A 12,981-nucleotide genomic window follows, 5' to 3' on the forward strand; every position below is an offset into this window, starting at 1 on the left:
GAAAGGACTTCCGCACAGCAGTTTCCTCTCTCTCCCTCAGTGGGTAAAACGCTACCTGCAATTAACAGACAATCTAACATTGGACACTAACTTTGGTCACTAATGTTGCCCTAAGGAGCTGCACTGTAGCACCAAACAAGAAACTTTGTTAGCCAAAAATTAATAGCTGACACTAACAATTACAATAACACATCCATTGTGGATGTAAGGAGACTATTAGCAAGAGAATTATAACAAAATACTTATTTATACTAATAAGTAGTGGACTAGTAATAGTTAATTTTGTTTTCATAGATAGGAGTTAGAGGTACCATGTCATACTGTACAAAAATAATCTACTTTGGTATACATATTATTATACTATTAAATTTGGTTATTATACATATTATTAGACTTTTGGGTGGTTTGTAGTGATTTTTGGGTTGTTACGGTAAAACTGTTACATGCAAAACGAGGCGTAAATTATTTTCGTACAGTACAAGACATATTGATGGCATAAGTGCAAACAAACTGATATAGCAAATTCATTACTAAGGAAGTACAATAACTACATTACATAGGATAATAGGGGCCAAACCAGCAAATCTTCCTGTATATCGAAGGGATTGGTTTTCTAATACCATCTCCCATGGGGGACTACTAGTCCCATCTATGGAGGGTATCATAATCCCAAGGTATTGTGAATCCACAACTATTGTGTTTTTGCTAGGGCAGTGGTTACTAAACCCTGAAAATATTAATTTTAGTCCCAACAGTACTAGTCCCCTGACTAATAATTCCCTCACTAACAATCCCACCCAACTTACCTATACTAATAATTCCCTCTCATTATAGCGTTTGGTGTGGGTTCAATGCTCTCTCGCTGCCTGCGTCATGACTAAAGTGGAGCCTGTCTTGAAGGGGGGCAAGTTCGCAAGTTCGAGTCTGCTAACTCGAATCGGATAACATGACACTATGTTCATCTTTGCAATGGGCACTGCATTGCCCATGCGGGATAGTTGAAGGATTTTCCTGTTACAAAAAATAGACAAGAAGTTGTTCGTCAAAAGTGCATATACATGTAACATACACACACTTACAAATTTGTGGGATTTTTAATCTCGAAAAAATCATTCTAAAATTAACAAAGCTACAAAACAATAATAAAAAAAAAGAATTGAATACATTTTGTTGGGGTTGTCGTGCATATTCCTTTATTTCTTCAACGAACTTATGACATGTAAATTACTTCCTATCTATATTTAAGTAAGATGCATCTGCAAATGTAAAACCCAAACTACAGTCTTGCTAAAATTATTGAAAAACCAAATAATACAAAAAGCGGGAAACTCAATTTGAAAAAAAATTAAAACCATACATATATACAAGGGTGTTGGACTGGTTACACGTTATTACTGCAACATGGGTATTGCACCTTGTAATAAACGAAATGATCTCGTTTTCACTTATTTGTTCCCTTTCACTATGTTCAGTATTTACACAGCTCTAAGCATTTCTGTGGCTATCACGCTACTGTCCTCCTTTCCTCTACTCTCTCACCTTTTCCATTCATTAATCTCCTTTCGGTGTCGTAACCCTACGTCGTCGGCGTCTCTCTCTTGACTCTATTGCAGTGCTCCAACGTGACGTTTCAAGACCAAATTGAAAGCCACCCTTTGTATTTAAAGGCAATCCGTCCGCCACTGTCAAACTGTCCGTATCTCTAACCTTCACCATTGTTCACATTCAAGTACATGGCCCTTGTGTTTGGAGTCCCCTTTTTCTATGCGCATCAGTTGTCTGATGAAATGGGTAAATGGAAAATGAAAACCATTGAACCCCTCCCAGAATATACGTGTACCCAATTTACATCCCACTGAATATCCATTAATTTGTATCATGTCAGTTTTCTTATATTTCATAAGTTGCGGTAGTAGGGGCTCAGCCAAAACATTTTAAGTTTTTCTGATTTTGTAGACAGTTAGTATTGTGTATGGGGGGGAGGGAGAGGGAGACAGAGAATTGTGGATACCATTACACTTTACAAACATATGCATAGGTGGTATACATCATTTGTGGGGAAAACATATTTATGCTGACCATGTCGATGTAACTGCTTGTGTGATGGGTGCAACTAAAAAGGGTCCAACTTTGTGGACAAGTTCTTTCCCGGTCTCACTGACCATGTTTTTCCCGCATCATGTTAATGGTAAGATTAAAGCACAATGAGGGTGAGGGAAACTAACCAAATGGTCAGATTTTACATTTTCAGAAATTGTCATGACCATATGTTATTTTCTACAAAAACATAGAGCATTACATATAACTGTTGTAATTCATAGTTTAAATAGTTATGAAAGCAACTCTAGCTTGAACTATCACGCTTATAATTGTTGACATGCCATCATGTAAGTATGTTGTAGGGCATGTTTGGTTACTGTGTGTACTGAAATGAAAATGCTGACAACTTTATTTTCGGACTTATGTTCAAAGCAGGTGTGAGGTGCTTTTGTTTCCCATACACGACAGCAACAACCCATACGGCTGATGTGCCTTGTTAACCAAGGGAAGCAATCAATATCTTCTTGTAAGTACTTGGTGTTTTACATTTTTTGTTCCAAACATGATTGGTACAACTCAATTGTTTTTGTTTTGTTTTGAAGAACAGATTAGGCATGGTTGAATCAAACAATGTAAAGGGATTGTGTATGATCCTATCAACATGAGCGAGGTAACTCACCAAATATGCATTAAACAATTGTCAATATAAATGAATGAGTAGGTCATTCCAAGTTTGTTACGGTACATTTTCCATATGCAGTTTGCATGGCATGCGAGTGCATGGTGGGACGAACATATTGAACCTACACCCTACCATGCTCATTGGGACCACTGGTTGTGTAATGACCCCAAAATGTGTATAAGAAATCATCTTTATTTCCCTATGAAATGATGTGGTTTAATTTAATTATATCTATTAGAATTGAAGCATTATCAGTTGAGTTACGGACTTAAAATGGGAATTACCGACCTTTATGGGTTCAAAAATCAAAATTGAGTACTTGGATATGTTAATGGGAATTTTTGGAATTATTTGGAAAAATTAATTTGAAATCTAATTTGTCTGATTCGTTAATGGACGTTTGGGTGATTAACTTTATACTGCAAATTAAAGGCCTTAAAGACTTCAGATACCGGAACAGGGGACATATTTATGATCAGCATAATTTTTAGAGTTATCTGGGAAGTTTAATTGAAATGTGATTTTGTGCGATTCGTAAGGGCGTGTTTGGCCCTTCCTATTTGTGGGAAGCTTTTATATATGCATATATGCCTTATGAGTTGTTGAACTCATCTATTTTGAACCAAACAAAAAATAAAATATCTAGAGAAAGGGGAAGGAGAACCGTGAGAGAGAGAGAGAGGGAGAGAGAGAAGAGGCAAAGCTTCTCCCTAAGGAATTCAACATCCATGGAAGCTTGACGATGGTTGAAGAAGATAGAAGAGAGAGGAAAGATCAACCAAAAGCTTGGGAAAATTGAAGAGACTAAGGGATGAACAAAGGTTTGGGTAAGGTATGTGGCTCTAATTACTAACCTTGTATAGAATCCATCTACTACTTGAAATCATGGATTGATATAGAAGATGTGAGCTTTGAACCCATGAACCTTGATTTTCTAAGAATTCCTTGATTGAAGAAGTAAAATCATTAAATTTGTTTATTGTGAGATTATGGTGTTTGATGAAGAATAATAATGTGAAATTGGTCATGTATTAAAGGGTTTTGAGCTTTGATTTACATGTAATTAAGGTTTGATTTTTGAAAATGAGAAGTCCCACAATTTCAGCCATTTTCGGACTGCTGCTGTCCAGGGCCGCACGTGCGGGGACAGCTCTGTCCAGCAAACTTTGAATAGGTATATCTTTTGCATCCGGACTCCGTTTTGAGTGATTCTTGAGCCTAAAATCAAGCCCCGGAAGTCTAGTTTCCAATGGCGCTAGTCTCACTCCCAAATTCTAAATGCAGAAAAAGACGACTGTTCACGTTATGTCAATTAGTCATGTACTATTTCTTCACCTAAACCATTTCCTATCGATTTCTCCTGTTTTCTAAGACATGGATTACAACATATTAAAGAATAATGAGCTTGGTACCACCATGACTAATTGATTGAACGATCAAAGAGAATAAGTAAAGGATCGAGTATAACCTCATATTATGTGTTGTGCACTGTAATTGTAGGTCGAGACGAGGACATTGTACCATTACCACTGGGAACCGATCACTGTGAGTAGTAGTACAGAAATGTATATCTTATTATTGTTGATAATTATTGTCACTAACACTCTGTTCTTTGTAAGTGTTATCAACATTTATGACAAGTGAAAATCAATATGAATTTCTATGAATATGGAAAGATTTGCGTACGTCGGTATGACTTTGGAACCCTTTTGTTCTGTCAATAACAAGTATTAACCCTCTGTTATTTATCAGCATGTTACGTTCTTCTTAAAGAATAAATGGAGCTTATGTTCATTCTTAAACAATGATATCTGTATAAATCCAAGATTATCTTGTTGTGTTACGTATGGACCCGAGGTCGGTCAGAATCGACCACATGAAAACAAAGGTTTAATATCATTATGTAATCCACGTTAGAATGTAAACTGTTCTGTCTTTGCTAAGTGTATTACGATGACATGATATAACAAGAAATGCTCTATGTTCTGATATGTTACGTTTTGAATTAATGAACAGCTGTCCATAAATGTAAAGTATTCATGACATCCGTAGCACACGGCCCTTACCCGGGGGTAATAATACCGTGGTTCAAATAATTAAGTTACAAGTTTAAATATGTTACAAGTTTAAGTATGTTCAAGTTTAAATATGTTACAAGTTTAAGTATGTTCAAGTTTAAATATGTTACAAGTTTAAAGTATGTTACAAGCTTAAGTATGTTACAAGGTTAAGTATGATACAAGTTTACGTATGTTACCAGTTTATGTATGTACATGTTCAAGTATGCTACAAGTTCACAATGTTGGGGGATTCCTTTATGGAACGAACAAAAAAGATACTTATTATTGATTTGCTAGCACTATTACAGTGCCAAGTATAAACAAGTATGAATTCTGATTTCTATTTATGATTCAAGCATAATGCATATGTATGAATTTATTTCCGGGGTATGACATTACATGTATGGTTTGGTTTGTAAGACCTAATGATTATTGGTATGGAACAAAGTGCTACTTGGAACTAAGTGCTACATTGTGAGCCACCGCTAGAGTCCATGTGAGACACCTCTTGAGTCCATACATATGTGAAAGTTATGAGGCTAAAAGCCATTCTGTGAAAGTTATGAGGCTTATAGCCATCCGTATAAGTTGTTATGAAATGAAACAAAGTGCTACACGGAACTAAGTGCTACATTGTGAGCCACCGCTAGAGTCCGTGTGAGACACCTCTTGGGTTCATATATGCATGCCCAAGGGCTTAATGCCAATCTTTCAAGGGCCTTAGTGCCATATGTTACAAGGGCTTTATGCCATATGTTTCAAAGGCCTTAGTGCCATATGTTACAAGGGCTTTATGCCATATGTTTCAAGGGCCTTAGTGCCATATGTTACAAGGGCTTTATGTCACATGTTTCAAGGGCCTCGTGCCACCATGTTTCAAGGGCTTATAGCCACCATGTTTATGTTGCAAGATTGAACTTAAGGCCGTTATGTACGTAGCACAGAATCAGACTAACTATGTGAACTCTACATCTTTATATGCATTGCTATGTGTTATGTTTCAATTTAAGCATCGTTTTATTTATGTATTACTATTCACTGAGCTTGGCTCACTCTGTCTAATGTCTGTTTCTGTAGGTAACCAACCAAGTGGTCAGTCCTAGTCATGACACATGTTTTCTTTTGTCAACCTTCGTGGGTTCAGGCACTGCACGAAGCCATTTATTTTTGTAAAGTCTATTGAAATGTTGGCTTAATTTTGATTACCCATTTAAAGTTAAAGAGGTAGAACTTCAATGATTTTTATATAAGCCCAATGATGGGGCTGGGTCTGTACATATGGTTGTTTATCACCGATGCTACAACATATGGTTTGGAGCTTTATCTATTTTCCATGATGAATGTGATGTATAAGAGGTCCTGGCATGTAGATGTAGCTCAATGGAATTTATATGTATAGTTATTTTCCTACTTTATGCTTCCGATGAGGCCCCATATGTTATTTACTACAGGTTAAGTGTTCGTTTTCAAACGGGTCATGCCCAAACTTTTAGGGGCGGGTTTGGGGCGTGACAGGTTGGGCAATTGTATGCCCAAGTAAATTATTTTAATTCAATATGTGTCATCAATTTAATGACACAGATTATTGCAGAGAATGCTTAAATGGACCACACACATATTTGTCGCTTGTCACACATAACACAATCTTCCTATAGTTGGGGTATAATTTTGGTTGCATACACTTTAAAATACTTGCAGTTTACCAATTCCTATGTTCGTATGTGATTATCCAATTGTTGAATACATATTAATATTCTTGCACTGCACCAATTCCTTCATATATGTGCAGTTGGCCACTCAATATATATTGAAATTGAGTGGTGAACTTGTTTGTGACAACCATGTGTTGGTTGTAAGAAGTGGAAATCGCCAAACCATTGGGTGTTATAACGCTTGCAACCCAACAAGCTAGGATAGGAGTACGGTGGCGATACGTTTTAAAAAAAATTATTTCTTATAATTTTAATAATGTAATATGCATGAAAATAAAACGTAAAGCAAATTAATAAATAAATAGAGGGATTCCTATTAAGCTAAGAGCTTCAACCATTCGCAAAAACATCCAAAACTAAAAGCAAAATAAAATGCGAATGCAAATTAAACATCATCCTTACATGCCAATACCATAAAAAGAACAGGAGAAGAGAGAAGAAACGTAAGAGATTGACAGAGCGAGAGAGAAGCGAGAGAGCCAATAAGGATACATCAATTTGACAAATTCTATTACTTTAACTCTCGCTAAATTCCTCTCACCAAATTACTAAACAAAGTATTACAAATAATATGTGACTTCGAGTATCTGATACTTCAAAATTAAGTATCTGATATTCCAACATTAAAAACATTTAATTAACAAGTATCCAATACTGTTAAGAAGTATCCGATACGTATCCGTGAGTATCCAAGGAGTATCGATATCCAATACATATCTAATACGGATACGTCTCCCTTTTTCAAGTATTCGTGCTTCATAGCCCACATGTTACAGCTGCCTCCCGCACACACTACAGTTGCAGCCCATATTGTTGTCGTAATCCCTACCCCATTGACTTTCCATCAAAGCATATCAGTGGATACATGAGTTATGTTCGAATTCTATTCACAGAATATTAGGGACAGTCCACCACACATGAAAGCACACAACCACTACTTAATAGGCATGGTGGTGTAAAATAGCCGTTGAGACACTTAATTTTGCTTGCAGGATTTGTGTTCACATAATGTTGTTCATATGGAAAACAGTTTTACTGTTTGTTGTATCCAATACAAGCTATGCAGTTCATATCATCTGTGTCTTACTATTTGCCCGTGGTACTTTATTTGGCCAATAGTACCTTGTCATTTCATTCAATAAAGTGGACGAAAAAAATCATGGCAAATATTGAACGAATGACACACGCGTGATGTTGTTCCAAACGCTAATACACAGGTTGACCCCACAGCATATGCTTTCATACAACCGCTGTGTTTGAAAAAACAAAACATTTTTGCCCATTTTGATATAAGAGTGTATGAGACCATTGGTCGGTCGTGCACACTTTTTTATTGCAATTACAGCTTGTGATTTCATTCAATGCATCTGACAAGTAAACCTTATTGTCCATATTCAACAAATCATAAAACATGAGCTCATGGAAAAACATAGGTTAATGATAGCTTCTGATTTCGGTCAATGACATTGAAAAAAAAATTATCTTGTCATCGTACCAACAAAATGCCTTGTCTGATTTCGGTCAATGACATTGACAAACAAAATACCTTCAACAAAGCGTAAATTATGAAAACATTAACGCATGCACAGTTGAAATGGTGAGCACAATTTGACAATTTGTTACTTTCTAAGTCGTTACGTACCAGGACGGCATCTTACAACACTACGCTTACTATGTCATACACATCTCCAGCTCTCCTAATCCTCGCTCAAATCAACAACCTCCAAGTCTGAGTAATCTGAAAGGTTAGGGTCCGACACCAGTGCAGGATCCTCCATTATAGCCTTGATCGCAGATGCCGGGTTCAATCCATGTATCTTTAACTCTGCCTTTGTGTCCTCTATGCATGAGTGCCTAATGAGTCGACGAGTCATTTGATCAATCTCAGTTTGCAATGTCTGAGAAAGAACTTGAAGGTCCTCATGACTTTTCCTTCTTACCAGAACCAGAAAAAGAGCTTGAAGGCCCAGATGCTGCCATTTCATCAGTACTTGAAACAACTCCTCCTGCTGCCACAACCACACCAGAACAAGGCCAACCTTTTGCGAGCACTTTATTAGGACAAGTACTACCATTTCCAACCTCATCCTATTTACTTTTTCTTACTTGCAATATATATTATCACCAAACTTTTACTGTTGACAGGCCATCATTCCATCTCAGGATATTTGGGCAGAACTTTCTATTCTTCAACAACATCTAGATCAAATATCTTCATTGCCTTAAAGGCTACATCTCTTTCATACTGAAACTCAACAAACCTTAACCACCTTCATCAATTTGATTAACACCCCAGTTGAAGAAATCATTCTCCACAAACCTGATGAAACCTTGGCATGTCTTTCTACTGTTCTAAACCTCTCCGCTAATCCTTTCAACCCCATTCAACTAAAGCAATTGGCCAAGATCATCACAAAATGGCCAGCCCTTTCGTAGATGGTTCAGAGCTGCTCGAAGGATATTAAAACCAAAAAAGATTTCTTAAACCAAGCCCACACCATATCTACTTCACTCAAACCCAACCACCAAACCTCTTCAACCATTCTTGAGCAATACTCAGCACTTGAACTTGAGGAAACCAAACTTATGGCAGAACTTGCCTCTGTTAGGCAAAGAAAGTCTTATCTGCAGTAGCAACATGACCAGCTTAATCAAGAAGCAAGGATCATGCTCTCCCAGATTACACATGGTCTTTCATCAATTCAGACAAGTAAAGCTGAGTTGGATCAAGCCCAAGCCATGCTGGCAAATGCTCAATTAGAATAGGGTCTTCTAGCCATTCTCTTCCCCAAATCCTAGACTAGTTTATATATCTATTTTTTTTTATATTGCACAGAATGCCTGCTATCTTTCAAACTATTGTAAAGACTTCTTCATTAATGAATATCAATACTCTGTTTTGGAATGGTCTATTGTATGTTTTTTTCTTTGAAGGGGAGTTGATTAGTTCATAACAATGCACAAAGGGAGAAAATATGCTAATGTACAGGTTGACCCCACGGCGTATGCTTTCATACAACCGTTGTGTTTAAAAAAACAAAACATTTTTTCCCATATTGATATTAGAGTGTATGAGACTATTGGCCGGTCGTGCACACTGTTTTATTGTAATTACAGCTTGTGATTTCATTCAATGCATCTGACAACTAAACCTTATTGTCCATATTCAACGAATCACAGAACATGAGCTCATGGAAAAACATAGGTTAATGATAGCTTCTGATTTCGGTCAATGACATTTAAAAAAAAAAAAAAATTACTGTCACGACCCACTCCCCGTCCCCAAGAGTTAAGCATCGTGATGGCCAGTAACTGAAGTTACCTCTAGCCAATTCTTAAACAAATTAATAAATGCGAGCGGAAATAATATTTAAGTGAGGGTACCAAAATAACATTGGAGCTTCCATTTTTATTATAAAATTTATTGACCCAAAAGGCCCATATTTACATATAAAAATATCATAAAAGTGTTGTGTATGTCTATTCCACAACACCGTGTCTAAGATTTTCCAAAAGCTATTTCTAAATTGCATTGTTTCTTGAAAATTGGTAAACAACTATAAGCACATAGCAGGGTGAGAAATATTATGCCAAGAGTATAAGGGACACAAAATAACTATGGATAATTATGTAACTAAAATATTTAAAATAACTTAGTCTAAACAAATAATTATTTAAGTAGCAAAACTGAGATTATGTAAATAAATAACCATAACTACGGTACCAAACAAAACATAACAGAGGTCACAGGAGTGACAGTCAGAACAGAGGTACGAATTCAATAGGTGGCTCGTACGGATTATAGAGGTGGCTCCTACAATAGTGTAGCACTTATCTCCGCACAGAACAAAGGTCACAGGAGTGGCAGTCAGAACAAAGGTACGGATTCAAGAGGTGACTTGTACGGATTATAGAGGTGGCTCCCACAATAGTGCAGCACTTATCTCCGCACAACATTTTGCTCCGCACAAAACAGAGGTCAATAGATCCATGACAACAGAGGACCACAAAGTGACCAAACAGAGGCCAATGGTTATTTAAGTCCCCCAAGGCGTGAGACTCCCATGGTGGTACTTACAAAACATAATTGTTTATAAGCTTATGGTCAAATATGCTTTAAAATATAAACAAACATATCCATGGGTTTCATTTTAAACAAGTGGTGACTCAAGGTATAATATAACTCACCTTAATGTTAATTCCAACGGTTACATTTCATTCACTGTGACCTACTAAATATTCCAAACTAAACTCAAAGTATATATAAAACAAAAACAATTAGAGAGAGAGAGAGAGAGAGAGTGCTGATGATGATCCTATTGATGATGGATAGCGAGATATATATAGTGAAGAGAAGGCGTGCCACGCAAGACGGCTTGGGGGGCACGCAAGTTGTTGTACAGAAAATGGTATATTTAGTGTATTTTGGTTCAGAAAAAAGATAAAGAAAAATATAATAAAAATGTCATAATACTCAGAAAATAATATCGAATAATAACATAAAGTTAAAATTAATTTTTTTGAAATCATTTATAATTAAATAATTTTAATATAAAATTTAAGGGACAACTTAAATTTTCGGGTTGTTACAATTACCTTCTCATTGTACCAACAAATTGCCTTGTCTGATTTCGGTCAATGATGTTGACAAACAAAATACCTTCAACAAAGCGTAAATTATGAAAACATTAACGCATGCACAGTTGAAATGGTGAGCACAGTTTGACGGTTTGTTACTTTCTAAGTCATTACGTACCAGGACAGCATCTTACAACACTACGCTTACTATGTCATACACATCTCCAGCTCTCCTAATCCTCGCTCAAATCAACAACCTCCAAGTCTGAGTAATCTGAAAGGTCAGGGTCCGACACCAGTACAGGATCCTCCATTATAGCCTTGATCGCAGATGCCAGGTTCGATCCATGTATCTTCGACTCTGCCTTTGCGTCCTCTATGCGTGAGTGCCTAATGAGTCAATGAGTCATTTGATCTATCGTAGTTTGCAAACGCTGTCTAATTTGGGACTCGCTGACATGAGGGTATTACCACTGCATATCAACCGATCAGGCTTTAGTAACCTTGGGAAAAACACATCGACAGTGGTGTTCACACTAAACTCGATTGGCAAATAGTGAAACTGGAATTCCAAAATACTTTTCCAGACTAGCATCTTGTATTGGGGTGCAATTGTAATCCCATAGAGGTTCAAAACTCCACAGTGGGAACCCTTTTTCAAAAAAACGTCGATCACCGAAGGAATCGATATACCCACTTGCATAATCCAATTCTGGTGACTTCGGTCGAGAGCTCTCACCCATTGCAACTGATTTTCCACAACCGCGTTTACTGTGGTGTACATCCATACATGTGATGGTTCTTGATTGAGTCCAACTTTGTTTTCGCAGGTTCACGAAGAATATATGGACGCAAAAACAAACCCAAATGCAAAAGAAACAACAATGGTTGCAAACTTTAATAGTGGTTGGTTGTAAATGTTAAATTTCCTTAAATCCTTACTCATTAATACGTTGGTGGTAGGTGGAAACACGTACTACTTTAGTTATGGTTTAAACATGTGAACAAAGTTATTGTTGTTTGGTGGAAAAACCTACCCAAACTAAATAAAAGCAAATGAATTATTTTGAATATTTCATTTAATATGTTAGGTGTAGTTGGAAAGGCATATGTATTTGATAAGAGGAATGTTGGTAAGCATTATGGATGAATAGACATGTAATTGTGTTGGGGTAGACCAAAAGTTGGGTTGGGGCACAAATACAAATAACGAATGTGAATGTATGATAAACTGTGGGAACAGAAATCAATGACAGTGGAATAGTACTGATGGAAGATACAATGCATGTGTGTTGGAAATGACAAATAATGGACTATCAGGGGTACTTAACGGATGACTTGGTGTATGAAAGAAGGAACGAATGTGTGCAAGATGAATTCGGTCGGTTTGAGAAATTAATACAATGTAAGTCATAATGCAGGAGGTGTTGTGAAAAGATACAAGTCATGTACCATGTCTTATAAATACTTACAGCGTAGTGTTGTGCAATATTATGAATCTGTACATTTCTTTAAAAAACTAATAAGTAAAATAAACCATACACATATTCCTACAAAATGTGTGATTCAAAAAAGATTGAAGTTATTGTTGAAGCTCATGTTGCTCCTGTATTGTAGCAGTTGCAAGTTATCTATGAAAGGTTAAATCAAGCGGAGACACGGTTGTCAACTTTGGAGAGCCAAGTAGGCGCTATGAAGCAGAACGTTGATTGGCTCACCGATGAGAAATTGGCAGCGGACGAAGCAAACTCTAATATGACAATGGATGAGGACAGTGAATTAGACAGTACGGACAACTCTTCAGAAGACGCTAATGATGATGCATCAGATATGTAAATTAGTTTATTTTTTTTTGTAACCTTCCCTGTAAGACATTGCATTTTTCATTTGTCTGGAATCATATGTGGTA

At 36.7% G+C, this 12,981-nt stretch overlaps 1 long non-coding RNA gene across 1 annotated transcript; it reads left to right on the forward strand.

Annotated features, from left to right (window-relative positions):
- Positions 1 to 3,326: 3,326 nt before the first annotated feature.
- LOC114321011 (uncharacterized) lies at positions 3,327 to 6,199 on the forward strand. The gene is made up of 3 exons (XR_003650129.2): positions 3,327 to 3,554; positions 4,223 to 4,267; positions 5,860 to 6,199. It is a non-coding gene; the product is annotated as an uncharacterized LOC114321011 (long non-coding RNA).
- Positions 6,200 to 12,981: the final 6,782 nt, after the last annotated feature.

Source organism: Camellia sinensis, chromosome 8 (genome assembly GCF_055761805.1).
Source record: "Camellia sinensis isolate YWXY chromosome 8, ASM5576180v1, whole genome shotgun sequence".
NCBI lineage: Eukaryota > Viridiplantae > Streptophyta > Magnoliopsida > Ericales > Theaceae > Camellia > Camellia sinensis.